At 42.1% G+C, this 24,938-nt stretch overlaps 1 long non-coding RNA gene across 1 annotated transcript; it reads right to left on the reverse strand.

Moving 5' to 3' along the window:
- Window positions 1-924: 924 nt before the first annotated feature.
- Window positions 925-24,938, reverse strand: LOC140076397 (uncharacterized). Its single transcript, XR_011849592.1, has 3 exons — window positions 24,836-24,938; window positions 1,719-1,787; window positions 925-1,129 (listed from the first exon to the last, which is right to left on the reverse strand). It is a non-coding gene; the product is annotated as an uncharacterized lncRNA (long non-coding RNA).

Here is a 24,938-nt window from a genome sequence, read left to right on the forward strand (position 1 = left end):
TAGCGAATATAGAAGGAATGTAAGATAGAGGACGATTGTTGTGTTACACAGACCCACCGTCTGATTATTGCTTCGTGCAAGGAATCTGCTGCTGCCAATGGATGCTAGATCATGTAAAGCAAAGACAACGATAACGATGCAAAGGTATAAAAAAACTAACAGTAAGGAAATGCAACACTTGGGTCAATAAAATCTGAATAATGATCAAGATGCACCTTTTGTGAATGAAGAAAAGCTGAATATATCATACAATAGAGAAAATCTGACTGCAGAGGACAAGTCAAGGACTTTATACAGTAACATATATATGAGTGTGTGTGTAGGTAATATTATATATATGTCCTCTAAAGAAATCTGCCTTAGGTTTACAATCACAAAATTTTGCACAGCTGCTCTTTGTGACTCAGGGAACGTCATAGACAAGAATTTTTTACCCAACGCTTTCCAAAATACACTTATTAACCACCAAAATACAGGAGCTATTGTCAGCTGCCTGCATTGGCAGTTACAGTAGAGGTGTAACTGTGATTAGTTGCTATTTTGCCACAGGTCATTAATATGAGCTCTGAGCTTTTATTGGTTACTATAGGCAATTAGTATAAGACAGCTTATGTGTGGGATAAAACTGTTCCATTTGCACATGGAAACCAATCAAAGATCAGCTGTGGGGAAAATAAAACTTGAGCTCTTATTGGTTGCCATAAACAGTCAAAGACTCTCAGAAACAAATACAGAGACAGACACAGAGAAAACCGTAGTCAGAGAAAGGCAGAGATGAAGGTATCACAATCTAAATTTTCTGTCTTCTTTGGGCACCAATGTGCTTGGAAACACTGCTTGGCCAGTAGGGAATTTCCACTTCCTACCAACTAGCTTTTTTTCTTGGAAAATGAACACTACTTATGGGAATGGGATAACATACTGTATGTATTAGGGTTCAGTTCCATATGTCACTTAGTCATTGCAGTGACAAGATCAGTGTTCCTCAGGAAGTGACTAATAAGACTGAACCACTAGCAGAGGGTTAAATGAAGCGGCTGATACTTCCTGCCAGTGTATATTGCTTTTTAAGTGACTTTCATCATCTGCTTTTTGATGTATCTTGATGTTTTTCTTCTACTCTTCTTGTCTGGGAAATAAGCAAAGATACAAGAAAAGCATGAAAAATGTTTGTGCTTGACCCCAGTGCTGGAACATAAGGGCGCCCTGAGCCTAAGGCTCCATGATTCCTAAGATGCTTAGCACTTGAACTTGCCATACATGCAACACGTTTCATATTTTTTCCATCACAGCTCTGGAAGCTCATGATATCATGAACTGTCCTTCCGTGCCCTTGCAATATCTTCTGATGTCTTACATCAGTTATATGCCGTGCCTTGCAGTGACATACACACAATGGCTGCTGTGCCGTATTCCATCAAGCCATTCAATAACAATAACAACATTATGACAGGGTTTACTGATCCTTGCTTTATTTTAATTACATTGTGTCACCCAGAAAATGTCAAACCCCAGTCATTTACGTTACATTTCCAAAAGATTTGGATCATCTGCTGTAACTATAGAACAATCAATCTGTTCGCATTATGCATTTTCTATAGGAACATTATAATTTATTGGTGAGGCTGGTGAAGTGACACTGACGGGAAGGTGGCACCGGTTATATCTCAGCTGGCTACGGAAATATTGACATAGTTATTTATCAAATATAATATTACCTACATCCTGTTTGCTAGCCAGGCCATGATGAAATGGCTTGTTGGCATCTTCTCTGGTGCTTGGCATCCCTAGAAATAAAGACACAACCAGTGCGCCACCGGTGAGTATGTGCACCAAAATGTCGTGCACAGTTTAGACCAGCTAAAAGCAGGTATAAAAGTAAAATTCAACAGTCTTATACTGATTCATTATCACAATGATCAATCTGGTACAACACAAGACTTGTCAAATCTGGGGACACATTAATAAATTCCCCCCAATGGCTCACATGAAACTCACAGAGAGGGTTCTCCTTCTCATTGAAAAGACACAGTGGTGTCTGGAGACTTATTTTTCGTGCAATTTTACAATATTACACATATTGATAAAGGTCAAACTGAAGACAAGCATCAGTGTACATGCCTTTATTTGCAGCTGAGTGTAATTTGGGACATGGACAAGATAGTCCTGATTCTGAAGCCCTCCCAAAAGACCCTCCTACTTGCATCAACGTACCCTAAACGGTATGGGACAACTTCAAGGTGGTCCCTCCTTATGCCAAAGTGCAAACACATAACACGAAACACTAGAAATACAGCAAACAGAGTTTCACAACCAAGGTATGGAGCAGGTTGCAATGCTCCATGGGAAAAGTATACCAGCCAAACGAGAAATATCGGTCTGTAGGCAGCCCCCTCTGCTGGTGGGTTTGTCTGGTTCGCCTGGCATGGGATGATTTGCTTACTTTTCTGATGGACCAATACATGAAGAATCAGTGTATATAAATATCTCTTATTTATGTTAATGAAATGATCACGACTAACACTAAATTGTCTGAAGCAAGTGTTTACACACTAGATATTTCTATGGTGGTCTGCAGGTGGTGGCAGGATTATAGGTAACAGAGTTGGTCCGGATTGTATCCCTCCATCTCATTATAGCAGTCACTAATTATGGGATTTTTTTTCTGCATCATCAGAAGTCCTTTCCTCCTACAAGCAGATCATTGATGATCACACCCTTATGAGACTCTGAGGAGTCTGTGTGCTGTCCCATGGGAAATCTTTCTGAGAGGATTGTCCCAACATCACATTACTGCTCAGAACTACATGTGCTTTTGTCCTAGGGATTATATGGCAAAACAGTATTTATTAAGAGTGATTGCATTCACAATTTTATTCAAATGAGTTTTAATTATTTTATATTATGCATATTCATACACCCAGACCTTAAAGGACATCTACCATCAGGATGAAGGATTAAAAACCAAGCACACTGACATACTGATATGTGCCCCCTCTGGTAGTATCTGCTCTTCTTTTACCTTCTTATGCAATGGTTTTTACTAAATAAAGCTATAAAAAATTACGCAAACATAGATGTTTATGTAGCCAGGAGCCCCTCAAGCTAATTTGCATAATTTTTTAACCCTTTTTTTTCTTAAAAACAAAGCCAAAGGAAGCTTAAAGAAGAGCAGATCCTGCCAAAGGGGGCACGCACTGGTATGTAAGTGTGCTTGGTTTACAATCCTTCATCCTGGTGGTAGATTTGCTTTAAATGTCCAGGTATTGCCCTGCATTATGGGCTTTGTGAAAAAGTCATGCTTGATGTTAGAGGAGCTGCCTTATAGGTAGCCAAGAGGCAATGTTTGCATATGTCTGCATGTTTACCAGAATCCCCCAGTGCAGCATCAATGGCTGTAATTCTCCACACCCCCTCTGAAGTGACCTCTACCATCAAAATTAAGCATGATAAATCAGGGTCACTTACTTATACACTATGACTGCTGTAATTTTCCTATATTTAGTATCCATGGCCTCCTTCCTTTTAGGTTTATGTTAATGAGACTCAAGGGTTGTTACCAGAGCCCCTCTATGCTGCAGCAATCCCTCCTCCTACTGTGTGAGATTATAGTAGGCAGGGGGACATCCTGAGAGGGGAAGGCGAGACAGCGCGATAGCCTGTTAAGCTACAGTACAGAGAGTCTCTGGTAACAACCCCCAAGAACTCTTCATACTCATTAGCATAATTTTAGCAAGAAGAAGCTCATGGATAACAAACATAAGAAAAATATCACTGTCATGGTTATTGGATCTATGGAGTAAGTGTCTCTGGTTTATCATGTTTGATTTTGATTGTAAATTTCATGGGAAAGTCTCCTAAAGGGGTTGGCAGATTTACATCTTGTTTTTTTGTAATGTGTGTGGGGCAGGATATTCGGTAATTTACCAATATACCTCATTAGCCAGATATTAATGACTTTGAAATGGCTACAGATAGAGGGTCATTTGATCTCTTACTGGCCATGAGCATTCACCCATATAAGATTAGGGTCCTGGCAGGGCGATTGCTCATGGACAGTTAGAATGACCCTCCATCTGTGGCCATTTTATGGATAGGAATGTTTATAGCAGAAAGCAGCGAAGCAACTGTTAAAGTGAAGGTAAAAGTGGCCAACCCCTTCAAGGAGTCTTCTTACATCCGGGACCTATTATTACCTATTATAGCATAACCCTTGGACATAAAAGTTACACAAGGACACATTCACAACTTATTCTCTATTGTGTCACATTCATTAAAAAATCCTAATCATAAAAAGATGAATTTCCGCAGGGACATGCTTTATCTCTGCACAATCATAATCCAAATATCTTGTGGATTATGATTGTGCAAGCTGCTGTGGTGTATTGAAGTTAATGGAGGGAGATTTACAATGAGGGGAATTTTTAAAAATCTTCTTTGCTGCAATGTGTAGGGCAGCACGGTGACTGAGTGAGTAGCACTTATGCCTTGCAGCGCTGGAGTCCTGGGTTCGAATCCCACCCAGGTCAACATCTGCAAAGTGTTTGTATGTTCTCTCCATGTTTGCGTGGGTTTCCTCCGGATCCTCCGGTTTCCTCCCACACTCCAAAACATACTGTTAGGTTGTTTAGATTGTGAGCCCCATGGGGACAGGGACCAATTTGTCATGCTTTGTGCAGCGCTGCGTAATCTGTGTGCGCTATATAAATAAAGAATTATTATGTATCTCCAAACTGTCTAAAGGAAATAATTTTTGTGGAAACCAATCACAGCTACAAAACTGCTTTGGTGAAATTAAAAATGTGCCGAGATTGGTTGCTAAATAAAATAACATTTTATTCTGGAACTTGCAGCTTTTCTAATTTACAGACGGAGACACCAGCAGAACACTTCTTTTTTAATATAATATTCCCAAATTCTGTCATTAGGTCTGAAACCAATGCAATTTGGGTTCCCCCCCCCCCTGTAGTCATTTTCATGCTGTCAGACTAAATGCTTCCCATGTTGCGGGGGCTGTTCTCCCAGGTTCCATATACTTGTATACATGCTGAAGGTTATGAGGAATTCTGCATCATCTTCCCATAGGAAAGGTATTTTAAGGCTGATGTTGCCTGTACCCTTAAGCAAATCGCTGCCTCCCAGGGGACTGGCTGAATGCAGAGAGTGCTGCTCCTGTATTCTGCAGTCATTAATTGATGTCTGACCGGGTGACTCTCAGCAAGGTCATAGCTCTCACAACCCAAGCTATCCGCTGCTTTGCTATAGTATATAGTGAGGTATATAGAGAGGACGCAGGCTCATGGCAGGGGGGCCGCCTTCTGGCTAATGTATCAGGATCAGAAAAGAAGTATTTTGACACAACGCATATATTAGCAAAGCGGGAAGGAATCCTGTCATTTCCCTGATAATGCATTTCATATGGAAATGAGTGTATCTCGCCAGTGGACAAGTACGGTAATGCAGCAAAAGTGATGGGCAGCGCTGGCAGGTAGAGCCGCAGCTTACGTACAGGGAATAGATAATTGTAGTTCTAGTGTTTATGCAAGTTTAGAATTTCGTTCGGGAGGCTCAATTCGGGAGGCGATCTGTATTTTATATTGAGGCAATTGTCAGCATTAAACATGGACGTTTTATACCATTTCTATTAACCCTTAAAAAGAAGGCATTTTTATATTTTTTTGCGTTTCCATTTTTCACTCCCCACCTTCAAAAATCTATAACGTTTTTTATTTTTCCATGTAAAGAGCAGTGTAAAGGCTCTTTTTCTGCGCAACAAATTTTACTTCATAGTGACGGTATTTAATATTCCATACCTGGAAAACAATTCCCAATGCAGTGAAACTGGTGAAAAAATGCATTTTTCGCTATTTTCTTGTGGGCTTGGATTTTATGGCCTTTTTACTAAGCGCCCCAGATAACATGTCTGCTTTATTCTTTGGATCAGTACGATCACCGGGATAACAAATTTATATAAGTTTTATAATGTTTGCTTTACATCTACAAAAATTCCTGTACAAAAAATAATTGCCTTCTTCTGCCGCTAATAACTTTTTCATACTTTTGTGTATGGAGCTGTTTGTGGTGACACTTTTTGTTACTTTTGATTTTTCCAATGCTACCATTTTAAGTACTGTACCGCCTTTTGATCACTTTTTGTTGAATTTTTAAATATTTTTGTAAATGGCAAAGTGCCATTTTTGACTTTTGGCGCTATATTCCATTACAGGGTTAAACACCGGGAAAAAACGTTATTATAGTTTGATAGATCATGTGCAACACATATGTGGCTCCTTAAATACCTGTTCAAGCAGTTTACACTAGAAAGAACTTGCATAGTCACGCGGCCTTTAGTGCATATGTCAATCACAAAGATAAGTAAAATAATAATAGGAAAAGTAATTAAAGTAGCAGAGGTTTCCCAGAGTGTTCATTTTTCCTGCAGGATCAGCAAAGGTCAAATGAAGCATCACAGAGGCCTCATGGGCTCAATAATTCGTCATTGTATTGGATAGATTTTTGGGTTCTCCCATGTAACAGCATTATTTGCTATGGGTAGTGTGCAGGCCCCCTATGCCGCTGGCTGCCCTCACCTTCACTCCCTCTATGTCCACCACATGGCATGAAGGTGGCTTTAGGGTAGAAATGGGCAAATTACTAGCCATACACCATATGCCCCCTATGACCTTTAGGTTGGTTCTTTTTTTATATAGGTTGTTCTTTTTGCAACCTTATATACTATGAAGTAAACGATGGTAATCACCTTTATTAGTACCACCTTTATTAGTTTACTAGTATCCAAGATATATGTGCCCCCTATTTTTTTTTACCCTGATCTGAAGTTACTAGATCCTCCTTGTAAACTGACAGCATTAATTACTATTAGTTTTATATACTTGTACTTTAGATGTTCTGCTCCATAAAGTTGGGAAAAAAGTGACACTGCCTTTTCCTTCGGAGATTACCTTTATCACCGGTTAGTCAGCGGATCTTGCTGTCAGCGGAGACACTGTTGTTGTAAAAGGTGTTATCCATGAACGGTCTCAAGTATTGCCAGTTCTGAAACCTCTATTGCTTGACTGACAGAATAAATTGTGCACAACATCCGTGGGGAGATGGCACAAAGTAATTTAGAGAGCTGTGGTGAAAAATCCATTTTTCGTCTTTTTGCCACATGCATTTTTTGTGCGCTATTGAACTTTTCTAAGGCTGGTGCATTGGATGGAAAATGAAAAGGGAGGATGTTAGGTGATTAAATGGATATTCCCCTTACAGATATTTACAGCATATCCGCATGAACCGTGCACACGCAGAACAGGGGCTGTTGACTGCTCACTGATAACTCCCTCTGCACCCATCCTGTGGGGTCCCAGTGATGAGGAGATCGCTCAGTATCAATCTCCTGAAATTCAGTTTCTGTGGAAGGTGATCAAATGAGGCTGGATCACAGACAGGGTTAATTAAATAAATAATAACTATACTGTCTCAGGACTGGGACATCACATGAGTATATTGTTGTTTTCCCATGTGTAGTGTGACAGCTGGCTCTCGATGTTGTTGCTTCGATGGTGAAACATGCTTGTTTTATTTTATCTATCCTACCCTATTTTATCTACCCAAAAGTGGGGTGCATCAGCCCTGAAATGCATTGTGAGTCGAGACATCAATAAGGTCCTTGTATATTGCTACAATTCCAGCAGTGACACATGGTGGTGGCAGCATCATGCTAAGGGTGCAGGAACAGGACCACTGGTTGCAATTGAAGAAAACATGACTTCCACGAAGTACAGAGATATCCTGGATGAAAACCTCTTCCAGAGGGTACTGGACCTCAGACTGGGCCGAACCTTCCAACAAGACAATGACCCTAAGCACACAGCTAAAATAACAGGACATCTCTGTGACCATTCCTGACTGGTCCAGCCAGACCTCGGACCTAAATCCAATTGTGCATTGCTGGAGAAACTTGAAAATGGCTTCCACCAACGTTCACCATCCAACCTGAGAGAACAGGAAAAGATTTGCAAGGAGGAGGCAGAAGATCCCCAAATCCAGGGGGGAAAAACATGTTTTATCTTGCAATGAAGCAAAGAGTGAAAAATTAAACTGGTCTGAATACTTTCCATATCCGCTATATATTTTGTCTGGAAACATTTTATGGTGTATTTGATTAGGTCCTAGAGTCAACGATTGTTCTTTTAAAAGCACAGGAATATGCAGGAGCCTTGCACTGTGTCTAAAAACTGTATAGAGCCTTAGAGACTTAGACCCGAAGCTGCTTTTTCATCACTGACTGCTGCATGTGGGAACACGTGGATAAAACCTTCATGTGAAATTCTTCTCCACAGGGCTCCATGTTATTTTAGCTACTCCGGTCACACACAAAGCTTTTCATCTGAGCTCAAAAGATCTGCCAGAGCATAAAATATCCTCTGAGAATTTACAAATGTGAGTTGCCATATCTGCCACTCAGAGGCTCAATACCCTTTATCAGGAGGGGAAGACAATGGAAAGGTGCCCAGTACCTTTAATGGCCGCTTTCTGCTTAATGGAGAGAAGGGGGTGCAGGTGATACATCTACTGTGATGTCATTTGGCTTCCCTCTGCAGTTCTGGTTCTTAGTGCAGCCTGGGTATGAACATACTCCCTCCTGGCTATTGAAGGTCTCTTCAAGAGTCCAGTTCCAATCTAGAGTAGATGATTTATAGTAGACCTGCACCTCCTACCATGCTCATCTTCATACACTGAATGTATGTTGTGTTTGCTATGGCAGCTTACCCCATCCGTTTAAATAGAACAACTGGAGCCAATTTTGTCCTCAGGCCCAATCTATCTGCTGTCTGGTGCACCCCTTCTCAGACCCTACAATGATAATAGTGATGAATGAACAAATAGATTATGGAAATGGGATGGAAGGAAAGCCTGTATAAGGGCTCTTTCACATTGGCATGGTGCACATTTACTAACCTGGTCCCTGCGCGATCCCCGATCCGGACTGTCCGACAAGGATGAACTCTGCCGGGATTCATGAAGATCGTGCGCCCGATATCCTGCATGTGGCGCTTTCCCGATCAGGTCTGCCGCAGTTCACCTTCTTCTTCCCGGTCCAGTGCTTGGCTTGTGACACAATGACAGCCGGCGTGATTGTGGCAAAATTTGATTGCGTGCGCCAAAAACACCTTTAATTTCCCTGTCCCAGCAGCGTAAAATGGAAATTGTCCGGATGTCCGACGAAAGTGCGGTCTGCGGGGCCCTTAGTAAATGAGCCCCATTGTGCTTTGTATTTTGTTTCTGTTGTGTCTCTGTTTTTCTTCCTTTTGCTTTTTTTGTAAGCATATTGCCTTATTGCCTTCCGTAATCCATATCAGTGAAAAAAATTGGACATAATTTTTTCTTAATTTTTTTTTCCACAGAAAACAGATCAGTGGCTTTGTGAGGCATCCGTGGAAATCACTAAACCACGGAGGTGAAAAACAACGCCAATGATAAAAAAGCTCTTAGTCTTTCTATCCTAAGTGGTGCTCAATTTTAATTCCCGCTATAGGTTTCCCTCACATCTGTACATAACCAATATAGTCTATACTATGTGGTTTCTAACATACAAAAGGGGACTCCTATTTTCCAAAAGTAGTGTTTTTTGTTCATTAGCTTTGTCTGAATTACGCGCTTCCTACGAGACCTGAGATGTCTATATGTGGATATATAGGGGGCATAGATAGTAGTTATATTGACTTTTCAAGTGAAAACCATGCAGATTAATCAGATATATTAAACCTTTTCTCTTACCTTAGAAAACCTCCTAAAATACACCTAAAATATTTATAAATATACAGTACATGCTTTTACTGGCCTATTTGTTATCACGCTGCAAGGTTTTACTCATAATACTATGCTGTTTATTAACTCAAAGAAGATATTTTACCATATTTCTTCATAATTTATCCTCTGGGGGAGCTGCTCCACAGGGGTTCGGAACAGTGTTGTATTTTGCCTGAGCCAAGCAATCAATACAGCAGCCCCCACACATCCACATGTTGAGAGACTTCTCTGTGCAGCTGAACAATCCTCAAAATTTCGGAAGGATTATTTATTTTTATTGATGATTTTGTATAGTGTGGCCGCGGGGTGTTGGGATTTCTTAAAGAAACAGTTTGTGGAAATGTACAGATAAATAAAAAGCTGCATTTTTATATTGTGTGCTATATTATTTACAGAAGCAGGGTCAGCTCCAGGGTTCAGTAGGCCCCTGGATGACAGCCTCAGTGGGCCCCTGTGCAGTGCACTCACATGGCGGCATTAGAAATTCTGAAACAAAAACAGTCTCCTGTTCCCTAAAATATTTCCTAGGAATCCACAGGAAGTTTGTCTGCGTCCCTCAGTAAAGCACCTGACGAAGGCTCCTGTCCACAGCCGAAACACGTTGTGGTTCTACCAATAAAAGATCAACTTTTATATGATAACAACTGCTTTACTTAGCGACGCAGCGCCAACCTACACAAAACAATCTTGCTGTGGATTCCTATCACTTGCATGTCCGCCATTCTGGGTGAACGGACTTGTGTCTCGAGGCCAGCAGCGTCTCCTTCCACCGCCATCAAAGGACCCTCCGAAAGGACCACTTTACGATTTGATATACCCTCAGTTCAGATACACAAGGTGAGAGTCATTCTTTGACATCAACCATCGTTTATAGGAAGAACACACTTGAGTCTCTTGTGCTTGTTTTCTTCTCTTTCTCTGGACCGGTCCGCCATTGTACGATCGGGGAGTCATCCCCACCAATCGTACTCAACTCCAGTTTCTACAGTTAAAATATTCCCTAGTTAATCATACCAAACAGCCCCCGATGGGTATTTTATATAAAGCCCTCCTCATCCCCATGGTTTCTTTATATACAGCCTTATGTGGGCGACACCCCCCCCCCCCCCCTCAGCAGCTTTGGGTCCCTGCACTTGCCCAGATATGCCCTATGCTGGCGCCGACCCTGAAGGGGAGGGCTATTTTTTAAGAAACAACTTGAGGAAATGTATTTATATCACATCTATGTTGTTTTATATTGTCTTTAATGTTTTTTTTTAAATTGCCTTTTATATTGTTTCATAATATCTTCGGTATTGTTTTACATTATCTTCTATATTGTTTTATATTATCTTCTGTGTTGTTTTACATTGTCTCATACATTATTTTATGCTCTATATTGCTTTATAATATCGTCTCTATTGTTTTAAATAGTCTTCTATATTATTTTATATTGTCTTGTATATTATTTTATATTATCTTTTGTATTGTTTTATATTGCCTTTTTTTATTGCTTTTGTATTGTCGCCATAACATAGGAGAGCAGAAGGATTCTTGAAAGAGATAATACTTGAAAATAAACCTGTAGACATCAGCCAATTGCATATTATATCCAGTACACAAACATTATTGCTTTTTTATTTATTTTTTTAAGTATTTTTACTTTTTTATTGTATTTAAAAGGGAACTATTTATGTGTCATTTTAATAGTGGACCTGTTCCTTGTGCTAGGCCTCTCTTTGCCTCTTGCTTTCATACTATTGATCCAATTTATTGATGTGCTGTATTTACTTTTTAAGTGTATTGATTGTGCCTCTTCCTAAACATGTGCATGTGACATATATACTGTATACAACGAGCAGATTTTCTCAAAACTTGGTCATTTCTTTGCAGTGAGCAATTTATGATGGAATATACTTCTCGTGTTCTAGTGCTAATGTCACCGATGGGATGTCGAGCGCTGCAGAAAAATGTGCTGGAGTTTAAATAGCATCTTCTGTTCCCCTGGGAGAGTGTACATAGTGCTCCTGACTCGCTTCAGTGATTTATGGGCCGCCTGAAGAAAACTCCACTATAGAATTGTATTAAGGCCAGACTGCTGGAATTGAACACTATAGTGCAAGGAAGGTGTTATGGCAGCATAGTCAGACTAGATCAAATAAAGGAAGAATGCCTCTCTGTATTCAGACTTTATTACAGGCTGACAAGGCCCTGTTCACACAGCACTTAAGTGGATTATTCAAGGGAAACGGAATGGCATCACTGATGCATGTATCAATCCACCAGGCATTGACTAGGAAAGAATAGCGCAGCAAGACAAAACTCATGAACCACTTTTAAATTAAAGTCTTTGGGAGCCAGATGATGTAAAAGTAAAAACACAGCGCTTAGCTGTAGCGTAAACTGAGTGCATTGCTACCTAGTGTTTACAAGGGGATATACAGTATTTCTGTTATAGTTATCAGTGAATCAATGATAGAAATGACTGCAATGCTTTTATTCCTGTATATTAAAATACACTAATGCTTTACTATTATATACATTCACCGGCCACTTTATTAGGTACACCTGTCCAACTGCTCGTTAACACTTAATTTCTAATCAGCCAATCACATGGTGGCAACTCAGTGCATTTAGGCATGTAGACATGGTCAAGACAATCTCCTGCAGTTCAAACCGACCATCAGTATGGGGAAGAAAGGTGATTTGAGTGCCTTTGAACGTGGCATGGTTGTTGGTGCCAGAAGGGCTGGTCTGAGTATTTCAGAAACTGCTGATCTACTGGGATTTTCACGCACAACCATCTCTAGGGTTTACAGAGAATGGTCCGAAAAAGAAAAAACATCCAGTGAGCGGCAGTTCTGTGGGCGGAAATGCCTTGTTGATGCCAGAGGTCAGAGGAGAATGGGCAGACTGGTTCGAGCTGATAGAAAGGCAACAGTGACTCAAATCACCACCCGTTACAACCAAGGTAGGCAGAAGAGCATCTCTGAACGCACAGTACGTCGAACTTTGAGGCAAATGGGCTACAGCAGCAGAAGACCACAACGGGTGCCACTCCTTTCAGCTAAGAACAGGAAACTGAGGCTACAATTTGCACAAGCTCATCGAAATTGGACAGTAGAAGATTGGAAAAACGTTGCCTGGTCTGATGAGTCTCGATTTCTGCTGCGACATTCGGATGGTAGGGTCAGAATTTGGCGTCAACAACATGAAAGCATGGATCCATCCTGCCTTGTATCAACGGTTCAGGCTGGTGGTGGTGGTGTCATGGTGTGGGGAATATTTTCTTGGCACTCTTTGGGCCCCTTGGTACCAATTGAGCATCGTTGCAACGCCACAGCCTACCTGAGTATTGTTGCTGACCATGTCCATCCCTTTATGACCACAATGTACCCAACATCTGATGGCTACTTTCAGCAGTATAATGCGCCATGTCATAAAGCTGGAATCATCTCAGACTGGTTTCTTGAACATGACAATGAGTTCACTGTACTCAAATGGCCTCCACAGCCACCAGATCTCAATCCAATAGAGCATCTTTGGGATGTGGTGGAACGGGAGATTCGCATCATGGATGTGCAGCCGACAAATCTGCGGCAACTGTGTGATGACATCATGTCAATATGGACCAAAATCTCTGAGGAATGCTTCCAGCACCTTGTTGAATCTATGCCACGAAGAATTGAGGCAGTTCTGAAGGCAAAAGGGGGTCCAACCCGTTACTAGCATGGTGTACCTAATAAAGTGGCCAGTGAGTGTATATTAACTCTATATATTATATAGAGTTAAGACTGTGCTCACACATTTAGGATAACTCACTTTTAGAAGTGGTAGGTGCTTGCATGCGTTTCAGTTGAAACACATATGCAATGGGGCCAGACACCTCTATGTTTGGGTTGACTTGTGCTTCTACACGTGAGTCAACTGGAACTTGTGACCTCAATCTTAGGCTATGTGCTACGTGCTTATTGTGGTTGGAACCCGGGAGGGGGAGTGAGTGCTCCTCACCCCTCCCCTCTCCATTGAAAGACGAGAGGACGGTTTGCGGTTCAGTCAGAAGAATGGTCAATCGAATGAATGAATAAATTTTCAATTGAAAAAAATGGGGCTGTGTTAGCCATAAAAAACAGGGTACAACTAGCACATGGCCAGAAAATGTGGTCAGGTGGATGTAGCTTTAAGCCTCTTTCACACAGCCAAAGCCCTTCAAGCATACAGCCGCAGCTCTGCTCACCCCTCCTTTCTCCATTGCAAGACATGGCCCTCCCTGCAGTAAACGGGGGACAAGATAGAGCTTGACAAGTCGGGATCACCTTGAAAAGAGTTATAAAAAGCCGTACAGAGCACGGGGACTAGATGTCCGGGGCTACGGTCTGCTAATTATCCAATTTGGGAGAGGGAAGCATCTCACACAGGAGGAGTGAATTCACGCCTCTTGTGTGACGTCATCTCCCTCTCCCAGGATGGGAGTGGGAGGTGCAGGGGTGTGCATAATTAGCAGCCCGAAGAGCAGGATATTTCGTCCCTGTGCTTCGTGCTTCTTTTTATAACTCTCTTTTCTAGGTGATTCCGACGTGTTAAGGTTAGAGAAGATAAGTGCCGGGATCAAAATAAAGAGGAGCACAGGTGAGTTTTTAAATATTTTTTTTGTTATTTGAAATGGTTGATTTCCTTTAAAGAATGTAGGAGGGAAAAAAATTACATGGGTTTTTTTGACAACAGTAAGTATCCAAAATAAAAGTATAGCTAGGCAAACAGTAGAGCAAAGTGTGAACACAATGATTAAGTATAACGAGAAGTAAAATTAGATCAACTATGACATGAGCATGGACCAGATTAATTTGGTGCATCAATAGTTTAAGCCTATCTTCACGATTAACATGGGTTTCCCATCTTATATAGATAACCATATGTAGATAACTTCTAACCAAAGAGTCCAATCACTATGGTTCTGATTCCTGGGATCCGAAGTGATCATGAAAAATGGGCCTCTGCACAGTTCCCAAAAATTGAATGGTGTATGATCAAGAATGTGTATCAGCATTTCTTTCATACAAAGCACTTTGGACATTTTCAGGCCCCTACTGATTGATGGCACCTTAGTAGTAAAAAACCTTGTAAGTAAAATTTCTAAATCTAAATGTTTGACCACAATAAAAAAATAGGTCCGTTGTGTTCTCTATAGGTGTTCACACTTCAGACCTCCCATTGCTTTTCCATTTAAAGCATAGCATGTATTGGTGATGTGTTTTGAGCAATAAAAACCCCCAAAACACAGGTCTATAGACCTAGTAATTTTAATAGTGTTAAATAGTGATTCAACTACATTGCCTGGAAATCTCTGCTGTATTCAAGTAATTGATGTCCAAGCAGACATCTTCCCGTTGTGTACTGGAACTACAGGGTGCTGTGGTTATGCAATGGAAAGGGTGAGCATCAGTTTTATGCTCATTGCATAGAACACAGATGCAAAAAGAAAATGTAAATGAGACCCAATACACCTGTGCTACTGTTGTTGGGAGAATCCAGATCAGAATAGCAATCCCAACCACGGGTCAGAGTGCAGCAAGAGTCCAAACAGAATGAACACCTTAACGCTAGTACGGTATCAGATTTTTATGGAGACTGTTTATCCCTTCGTGACCGATGGTCATTCTTGCCTGAATGTCCAGGTCAATTTTTGACATTCTGCCCTGCGCTTATTTAAATGACGATATCTCTGGAAAAGTGTTACATACAATAACAATTTTTCTTTTTTTTTTCATGACATGTGAGACTTTAACTTGATAGGATAGTTTTATTAATTACATATTTTTTTCTTTATAAAATTTGACAATAATTGACTACAAAATAATAATAATAATAATAATAATTCTTTATTTATATAGCGCACACAGATTACGCAGCGCTGCACAAGCATGTCAAATTGGTCCCTGTCCCCATGGGGCTCACAATCTAAACAGCCTAACAGTATGTTTTGAAGTGTGGGAGGAAACCGGAGTACCCGGAGGAAACCCACGCAAACACGGAGAGAACATACAAACTCTTTGCAGATGTTGACCTGAGTGGGATACAAGTGAAAAAATAAGTTTTTTTTGTGATTTTTCCAAATCAAGTTATTTTTAAATAAGTAGTATATACTCGAGTATAAGCCGACCCGAGTATAAGCCGAGACCCCTAATTTTACCACAGAAAACTGGGGAAACATATTGACTCGAGTATAAGCTGAGGGTGTAGTATACAGCCAGCCAGCCTCTATGTAGTATACAGCCAACCAGCCCCCATGTAGTATACAGCCTGCCCCATGTAGTATACAGCCTGCCCCATGTAGTATACAGCCTGCCCCCATGTAGTATACAGTCTGTCCCCATATAGCATACAGCCTGCCCCCATGTAGCAGACAGCATGCCCCCATGTAGTATACAGGCTGCCCCATGTAGTATACAGCCTGCCCCCATGTAGTATACAGCCTGCCCCCATGTAGTATACAGCCTGTCCCCATGTAGCATACAGCCTGCCCCCATGTAGCATACAGCATGCCCCCATGTAGTATACAGCCTGCCCCCAGTAGTATACAGCCTGCCCCCAGTAGTTTACAGCCAGCCTGCCCCAGTAGTATACAGCACTGCCCCCAGTAGTATACAGCACTGCCCCCAGTAGTATACAGCCTGCCCCCAGTAGTTTACAGCCAGCCTGCCCCAGTAGTATACAGCCTGCCCCCATCAGTATACCGCCTGTGTAGCATACAGATAAAAAAATAAACTTAATACTCACCCTCCATTGTCCCCGATGTGCGTTGCGGCTCCCGGCGGCTTCCGATCCCCATCACGGCTCCCGGCGGCTTCTTCACTCTTCTATCTTCTCTGGCCGGGAGATTGTGCCCGCCGTCGCACACTGTGATGCTGATGACGTCATCAGAGGCTACAGCGCTGCATCACAGTGTGCGACGGCCGGCAGAGTCGCGTCCATGCTAGATAAGATGGAAGACAGAAGAGGAGACACGGAGAGCCGCCGGGAGCCGTGACAGGGATTGGGAGCCGCCAGGAGCCAAGACAAACATCGGGGACACCGGAGGGTGAGTATTAATTTTTTTTAATCATTGACTAAGCCGAGGCGAGGTTTTTCAGCTGATTTTTTGAGCTGAAAAACTCGTCTTATATGCGAGTATATACGGTAACTTTTACCAAAATATGTTATAAATATGTACAGTATTATTCCAGCACCCTTTCCCAGGTTCATCTACAGATGCAGAGGGTGCATGTACTTCTGCAAAGTGAAAGTCACCTGAAGCTTCTTCTATATTCTTCCCTTAGCTGACAAGTTTGAGGGGGCTCACTTCAAACGCCTATATCTTCTGAACCTTTGCACATAGAAACACATATTTAACAGCGACACATGTCATATTAAACAGAAGAGTCTCCTCTTAAATATGATATATGGATTGTCCATGGATGTGCAACACCCCTGCCAACGTATAGCCAAGGTGGTTGTTGCCAATAGCGCCCTCTCCATGTCCGGCAACAGTTAACTGGTGTATGTTATTATCTAATGATGTGTCTGTAACACAAGCTGGAAGGTGATTGGAGAGGTGCTACCAACTGATCAAGGGAGTATATAAACCCCTGCTGGGTGAGAGCACATGGTCTGTTCAGTCAGTCATTCAGGAGAGACACCTTCAGTGCTGACACAGCCATTAATCCCAGGAACTTTTAGTACCTCAGGCCTACTTCCTGGCACACAGGGCAAGTCTGGAGACTTAAGCCCAGAACTGCAGCTTCAACCACTTGGACTCAGTTCCATCTGAACCATCCCAGCCTACATCTACTATCAGGCTGTGTGCATCTTTCCTGCGGACGAGCTCTCCATGACCCTGTCAGCTTAAAAAATCTGCTATTAGCCATTTTGGCCATTGCCTGCTATTCAATAAAGAGCTGTAAGTTGATTTGCACAACGTTGCCTCCATCTTATTCCTGAATAAGGCTGCTTACCAACACAGGCTTTTCCCATCCATCACCCATGGCCTCATCCTACAGACACTTCAGGGGTTGCCCCAGGAAGAAACCATTGCATCAGCCTCTCCCTCCATATTTCTTGCACACGCCACCTACTGGAGACCTGCCAGGCTCTAGGACAGCCCTCTGGCCTCATACCAAGCACTAGCCAGACACTCCGGTATTCTGGGCCCGGCTGCCCAAAGGCCCCCAAGAAAAGGCAAGGCCCCACCAGGGTTTTTTGCAGATGCTTAAGAGAACCGGAGATATTCACTCTTAAAGTTACAAATAGAATAGAAAGCTGTACATAACAATATTTTTTTTTTAGTACAACTTCACTGTCACTTTCAAGACGTTTATTGTCCTTTCTGCATGGGGCATGCGCAAATAGGACATATATGAAGGGGTTAAGGTACTTCTTCTGATGCAACGATTTCCTACGGCACCGCAACAGAAGAAGATTGTAGAACATTGGGGCACATTTACTTACCCGGTCCCTGCGTGACTCCCGATTCGGAATATCCGACGAATATGAACTCTGCCGTGATTCACGGCGATCAAAATATAATCTCATTATACGAAGGTCATTTTAGAAAAAAAACCCAATAAATTTGGTATTGCTGTGTACGTATTGACTCAGAGAAAGTCAATTTTTTTATACCACTCGGCTTATACTTGGGTTTATAAAAATACATTTAGTACTCATCTTCCGACGCTGTCCCCCAGCGTCCTCTTCTCCCTGTAGCACCTCTTTGGTTCCAGGCAGTAGATCTATGTGATCTACCAGCACAGATACTTTGACGCGGCAGTAGTAGTAGACGTCATAGTTTGTGTGTTGGCAGATCGCATAGACCTGCATCTGCCATCCCAGGAACTGAGATGTACTGCAGGGAGAAGAGGACATAGGAGGGTGAGTACTAAATTTTTTTAAGGGGGCACTCTACTGGAAATTACATGAATGGGGGCACTCTACTTGTCATTACATGAATAGGGGGCACTCTACTTGTCATTACATGAATAGGGGGCACTCTACTGGACATTACATGAATGGGGCACTCTACTGGACATTACATGAATAGGGGGCACTCTACTGGACATTTTATTGTTTGAAAGGGGAGACTACTGGACATTTTATTAGATAGCAGCAGCTAAATTTCCCACCCCAGGCTTATACTCAAGTCAATACATTTTCCCAATACATTTTCCTTGGTTGCACCACCTGTCTCATTAGCATATGGATTTAAATGTGAAGAGAGAAATATTAGACTTTTCCCTATAACATTCTACCAGCAGATCAGTGTGTTTGGGGGAGTTGATAAACTCCCCCAAACATAATGAAGAATATCAGGACAAAATGTTAAGAGGCATGGGCAATACATTTTTACTGAACGGTTGGTGTTGAATTCCGTATATAGGATAAAAGATTCCTAACATGTATAGATTATTCTGACATGTGAAATAGAGCAGGGATTCATTATTATTCTTTTGAGGTGAAGGGTGGATTTCTTTCCTTTTCATCCCAAATCTGTTAACCTCTTGTGTTTAACGGTTTGAACTAATTTGTGGTTGCCCACAAAAAAAGACACAGTCCCATCGGGCTCTTGAAAACATCAATAAAACTCTGGTTAATGGTCATCTCGTCAGCATTTCCTTTCATTATTGTCTCTCCTCAGTCACACAAAGAATGTAAAGACTGTCCATGGCTTCAGTGCCTCCCAGGGAGCCGGTCAGGATGATCATAGCCTTCCTTCTTCCATAATTATCCATCATCGTGCTATCTCTATCCCCTCCTTTCTACCATTAAAGCTCTTGCCTGGTTTCAGAGTGGTAAAAATATTATCATATCTCCGTTTCCATGTCCCCGCATCTTGAAAGTGTTTGTCGAGTTTTCTAAGGCACAGGATGAAGGCAAGGCTGTACCTGCCGGGGGAAGATTTCCATCGGCACCATTCTATTTTGGAGATGTTTATTTATTTAGTAGCACTCGGCTAAGTGCGAAGGAATAGTCTATCCCCTAGAGAGGAGCATTTCTTGAGTGCCACAGGAGGCTGCAGATCACTGTACAATTAACACGACACTCCATCCAAAAGCCACCACATGCAATTAGCGCCTGACAACAAATGAATCACTTGCGCTGCCTAAGCATCAATGAATTAGACAAGATAATGGTTATTGCTTAACTGGTAAAGTGATATTCATGAAATGAAATGTTCTGTAATTAATATGTACTGTAACATCTTCGTTCATGAACCTTCTTTGTAAAAGGGACGATTGTATAAATATCAGCCACCAGTATATATACAATTTTTAAAATTATTCTCAATAAATGTGAGCTGGCCACAGGACCTGCGCCATCACTGGGCATATCAGGGCAAGTGCCGGGGCCCAGAGCTTGCAGAGGTGCAGATATTTTGTTCACATCTGAGTTGAGGTGTTTGAGGGAGGCCATAAGCTGAAAGCATTCCCATCTGAAGAGACCTTTACCAAAAACCATATTTAGTTGTTGACCTAGTACAGGTTTTGCAGTGGAACATTGCAGCTTCAGTTACACCTCCACAACATATACACAATAGTCCATATGCAGCATCAAGCAGCTAAACATTCACTCTATAGGTTTCTCATATGTATTGCAAGCCTTAGAACACTTTTTAAGGTCCGGATGATATCCATTTTTTTTTTGCAAATGGCATACGGACCCATTGACCCCTATAGGTCTGTTCATATGTCTGTTTATTTCATGCAAGTGCAAAAAGTAAGAAAAAAAATTGCAGCCTGCACATGCATACCACGTACCTCCATAGAATTTCATGGATACGCAATGGATGACATACACATGCCAAAACGGGTGCACATGTCCGTATTTTGTCTCCACACCCACTGTCTACACATCCGTGAAAAAAATGGACATGTGAACAGACCCATAGGAATCAATGGGTTCGTATGCCATAGGCAAAAAAAGAAATGCAACCACATAACATAATGGGTCAAAATGGCCACAGCTTTATTTAAATCACTGGAATAAAAGAATCGGGAGGATTCAGATGTCAGGGGTGGGATTCCCCAATACCCCCAATTCACTGCCTGACATACAGCACCCGGCCAGACAGCAATAAAGGGGTGGACCTCTCTGGCTTGCCATTCTAGCAGAGCCAGTACACTTTAAGAGCACCAATGACCTCAGTGAGGACTATCCCTTGTGTTCTTCACTAACTTGTCCGCCCCTGGCTGCTTTTACCATTAGCGGCCCTTGAGGCTGGCACTTCCAAAGCTCAGCCTGTTCACCACCATGAGGTTTTGCATCCCCTAAAAAGTTAAATCAGTCCACCAATAACCTGCCTGCACCTTCCACTTGACTCCTCCGCCACAAAATAAAAGCTGCGACAAATAACAAAATGCACTACTTAATGACCTAAAATCCTTCATATTTTTTTTATATCCATATTTTTCTATTTATGTGTTTTTTTAAGATTATATATTTCCTTTTTAACCAAAGCTATGAACATATTATTGAGAAATATCAATGTCAAGGCAGAAACTTAAATCTGTCATCTGACAGCGCCCAGCAGAGAAGAAGCCCTGTGGAGGAAACCTCTAGGGAACCATGGCTGAAGGATTGCCCTTCCCTATGGCTTAGGAAGATAGCCCAACTTCATTTCCTCAGGCAACAAATAAGAATTTCACATGGTAGAAAATAAACTGTCAAAGTTAAACAAATAACAGTTACAGTCATAGCCTAATGCATGTAATAGTTAAATAACCAGTTGTAGACTAGCGATGGAAGAGGGCGGGTATGAAGGTGATGTTTCTTTCTGTTCTTCTAAGGAGAGAAAGAGAGATACAGGACAGGAAGTGACTTGTACATCTTTTTTTTGCTCATGTAATAATGTACACTCTGCACCCCATCTTGACAGAAAAAAACAGAAATACTGAGATATCACACGGTGATAAGTATTCAGCTCCTTTGCTCAGTATTGACTAGAAGCAGCTTTGGAGCTAGTACAGCCGGGAGTCTTCTTGGGAACAAGTTTTTGACACCTGGATTTTGGGATCCTCTGCCTCTTCCTTGCAGATCCTCTCCTGTTCCCTCAGGTTGGATGGTGAACGTTGGTAAAGGCCATTTTCAAGTCTCTCCACAGATGCTCAATTGGGTTTAGCTCAGGGCTCTGGCTGGGCCAGTCAGGAATGGTCACAGAGATGTTCTGAAGCCTCTGCTTTGTTATTTTAGCTGTGAGCTTAGGGTCATTGTCTTGTTGGAAGGTGAACCTTCGGGCCAGTCTGAGGTCCAGAGCACTCTGGAAGAGGTTTTCATCCAGGATATCTCTGTACTTGGCCGTATTTGTCCTTCCTTCAATTGCAACCAATCGTCCTGTCCCTGCCCCCATAGCTTGATGCTACCACCACCATGTGTCACTGCTGGGATTGTAGTTGGCAGGGGATGAGCAGCGCCTGGTTTTCTCCCGACATACGGGTTAGAGGTAACACCAAAAAGTTCTTTCTTCATAAGACCAGGGAATCTTACTTCTCATATTTTGCAAGTCCTTCATGTGTTGTTCTGCAAAAGCGACACATTCTGGGGAAGCAACACATGCAGGATATCGGGCGCACGATCTTAGTGAATTGCGGCACAGTGCATTATTGTCGGACAATGCACTTTTGGTGAATCCAGCGGCCGGGTATATAAATGTGCCCCAATGTGTACAGATATAGGTATCGTTGGAGTTGTTGTCATAGGTTCTCTACAGCTGTGCTAAAACTATTTATGGCCAGGTAACTTCGGAGTTACATTTTAATAGCCTTTACTGTGCGGCCTAGATATCACATGTCCTTTATTAATTAGGTCAGTACAATCGTATAGATACAAATTTTATATTGTTTAGTGTTGTCTGATACCATTAAAAAGAAATGTAAAAACTTCTAAAAATGTCTTTGAATCACCCTATTCTGATACTTGTTACTTTTTTTTAATCTTTGGTGTAAGAAGCTTTGTTTGGTGTCATTTTTGCAGGACAAGCTGATGTTCCCTTTGATACTTTGAGAACTGTACAACCTTTTGAACACATTTTATTCAAGTTTTTATACGGTATAAATGCGCAGGTTTGGATATTTTAATGTTTTTTACTGTTAAAGGGGTTGTCCGAGAGCATTAAAAAAACGATTGGTGTCTGAAGGGGGCTGGTTAATAAAAAAAACCTAACATTTACTTACCTCTGCCGTCCTTCCTGCCATCCCGCGCTGCTATTTCTCCAGTCTGTGCCCCATGTATACAAACGGGCACGGAAGCCAGGCTGCGCTCAGCTACCGACCAGGGAATAGGGATGGGTTGGCGTGGTCGACCACCTCGGCCGGCCGGAAGCTGAACAAAACAAGGGCACGGAAGCCGCACTGGAATGATGGCAGCACGGGCCGTTGGGAGGGACTGCGGAGGTGTTAACATGTATATTTTCTTTTAACCAGCCCCCCTCCCCAGCCACCAATTGGTTTTATTTTGCTCCCGGACAACTAATTTTAGGTTTTAATATTTCATGCATTTTGAGTTTGTGGGGATACCTAACATTTTTTATGAATGTATTAGTTTATTTATATATGTACTCTGGGGAGGTGGGGTAATCCAATTTTTTTAAAGTTTTTTTGTGAGGTCATCTTTTTTTTTTTTAAGATCCTAGTTGTACACAGTAAGAAGTAAATGGAGCCTCCATTACTGTAATATTTAAAGGTTCCAGTGGTCTGATCTCCCAACAATCAGAAACCTATTAACTATCCTGTGGATAAATGATCAGTAGAAAACCTGGTACAGCTGCTTTCAATGTATCTTTAATATTATATAACAAATATTTTTTTATCATTAGGAAACAGAAGACAAAGGTTGCCAGATGGTTGAAAACGGAGCTTGTGCAGGTGGAAATAGCTGTCTCCATGTATCCCAATGTTAAAGGGAATCGGGCCTTTGTTTCAGATCACCATGGCTGAAAAGCTGTATAAGCCCTTTTCGCTGCAGGCTAGATGCAGACATATGTTCAGCTCCTGTACTAAGAGATTTTTTCTATTTCATCAAAGCTTAATCTTTCTTTTCACTAACACCTGATACACCCACAGACTTTCTGATGACTATAGAAAACACCAAGCTTTCAATAACCCATGTCCTCTGCATAACCAAGAGATAGCACAGCCAGGCTCATACAGATGGAATCAAAAGGGAGCCATTTTTAATTTGTATTCAGACTATTAAGAACCTAGATCAAAAAAGAGCCCTTACTTTTACAAGGGCCTCCCATATCACTGGATTGGATTACAGATGCCTAAATGATACATAAACCCTTCAGCACTGTACTCAGGATGGTGCTGCTTCTCGATTCCCTGCATTGGGAATCTGTTCCTTCTGGAATAGATCTACTGATTTGGCTTAATCCCATATCATGTTCTTAGGCTTCTTGTAGGTCATGTTGGTGTTATGGGGGCTGCCTTTCAAGGTACCAAAAAGAGGTAGTGTTTTCCTTATCTTTGAAAATATCCTGCATTTGGGGATCAAGAGAAATATGCAAAGTTTTCTTAAAGGGGTTATCCAGGGTTGAGAAACTACTTAGGGCCCGCTGGGGCGGGCTATTTAAAAATAATAGTGTACTTACCTCCTCCAGTGCTGCTGCAGTACCGCACCGCGGTCCTTCTGATCTGTGCGTCGGGTTGTTTACAGGGTCAGACAGGGAGTTTCTGCCTGGATGCTCTCATCCGACGCCATCTCCCAGTGCCCAACAGTGCTGAGAGATATGGATAGATGGGCGTGGCCGGCCACCTCGCTGGCCTGAAGCCCCCTGTGCGTGGCTTCCGTGCCCCTGCAAACAAACAGGGGCACGGATCAGACGGACCACAGCGCGGGACATCAGCCGCACCGGAGGAGGTAAGTACACCTTTATTATTTTTAAATAGCCCGCCCCAGCACTGCCCTAGGTAATTTCTTAAACCTGGATAACCCCTTTGAAGGGAACCTGTTATAAGATCCTGTATATGACTCCTCCTTGTGAAGGTAAACACTATGGGGCAGATTTACTTACCCGGCCCATTCGCGATACAGCGGCGCGTTCTCTGCGCTGGATTCGGGTCCGGCCGGGATTTATGATGGTAGTTCCTCCGCCGTCCACCAGGTGGCGCTAGATG

This window comes from Engystomops pustulosus, chromosome 9 (genome assembly GCF_040894005.1).
Source record: "Engystomops pustulosus chromosome 9, aEngPut4.maternal, whole genome shotgun sequence".
NCBI classification, from domain to species: Eukaryota; Metazoa; Chordata; class Amphibia; order Anura; family Leptodactylidae; genus Engystomops; species Engystomops pustulosus.